Here is a 1339-nt window from a genome sequence, read left to right on the forward strand (position 1 = left end):
GCAGCTCTGCATCTCCAGGGGTGAGCAGGACCTTCCTCTGGGTCTGTCAGCCAACACACCCCCTGCTTCCTTCCAGTCCAAATGGGTGTGTGGAAGGTCTCACTGTGCACTGCCCTTTCCTTTGTGTCTTGCCCATCCACCTCTCTGAAATCCACATTCTGCTACGGGTTTAACCAAAGAGCACTTTCCTGCAAGACTAAAAGTGTTTCTTGCTGGCTTATCTGAAGATGGGTGTGGGCAATGCACCATCTTGGGCTGCTCTCTGCTACTGGATGCATCTTGATTTCCCAGTACAACACTTGGCTGCCACGTTGTCTTAGAAGCCATACATTATTAAAATAATTATAAATATTTATTATACATGCATCTTGTGTATAACACCATGGAGAGCTGCAAGGATTTAGCACAGCTTTGAGATGGGGCCTCAGGGAATGTTTGGAGGAACCCTCCCTACTTGTCATACTGTGATCAGCTCATCATAAGGGAAGGTGGGTGATGAGTGTTGGCCAGGGTGAGCAGGAAGCTCTCTTGGTGTGTCTTACATCAATCTCAGCCTGTTCTTTAGGCACACAACATCAAACCAGACAATTCACTGTGTGCACATGGAGGCTGAGGGGGAGAGGTGCCTCCTGACAAAGCACTTCTTTACTCTCCTCCTTTGTCAGTGTTAATAGAGGTTTTTTATTGTTATCTGCATCAGTTCATCCCAGTTGTCCCATTCTCCTGCCTGGCACTGCTCCCAGATGCAGAGGTCATCTGCAGTCAAGTCTGTCCCAGCTGGCAACCAAATGTCTCATTAATTTGCTGCTCGTTCCTGTCCCCACCCTCTGTGCAGGAGCCTGACACTTGGCTCCAGGAGTCCTCAGCCACATGCTGTTCATCCTGTCCCACCAACCTGGCCTGTGTCAGCACCAGATGCTGCCATCGACTCAGCCCAGATGTTCCTGAACCAAACCAGCTGGGGACAAGAGAGTCCAGAGAGCCACAGGTAAGGGAGGTGGCCTGGATAGCACAAAGGGAGGATCAAAGACCTGTGGGCAGGCAGAGCAAACCCCTAGGTTGGCTGAACACCGGGCCCTGCTGGCTCCTCTGTGGCCTCAGAGCAGAGCCAGGATTGGTTCTACAATTACCCTTGGAAGCACCTTCCTTGAGGAGTTAATTCACCCCTTGGGCTGCAGCAGAGGATGTGGAGCACAGAGGGAAGCACCCCCAGCCCAGAGGGGGAGGGGATTGTCTCTGGAAATTGCCCTGAGACATTGCCCTTCTCTCCAAAGCTGAGGAGCAGAAGCAAAGGCAATGGCTCCACTCTCCCCATGACTGAGGGATGAGCAGCTCTCAG

The 1339-nt window shown here is 51.8% G+C and overlaps 1 long non-coding RNA gene across 1 annotated transcript; it reads right to left on the reverse strand.

Annotated features, from left to right (window-relative positions):
- Positions 1–662: 662 nt before the first annotated feature.
- LOC114066802 lies at positions 663–1081 on the reverse strand. The gene is made up of 2 exons (XR_003573247.1): positions 896–1081; positions 663–777 (listed from the first exon to the last, which is right to left on the reverse strand). It is a non-coding gene; the product is annotated as an uncharacterized LOC114066802 (long non-coding RNA).
- Between the last annotated feature and the right edge of the window lie 258 nt (positions 1082–1339).

The sequence above is a fragment of the Empidonax traillii genome, unplaced genomic scaffold (genome assembly GCF_003031625.1).
Source record: "Empidonax traillii isolate 1590-97213 ecotype Southwest subspecies unplaced genomic scaffold, ASM303162v1 scaffold813:size283722, whole genome shotgun sequence".
Taxonomy (NCBI): Eukaryota; Metazoa; Chordata; class Aves; order Passeriformes; family Tyrannidae; genus Empidonax; species Empidonax traillii.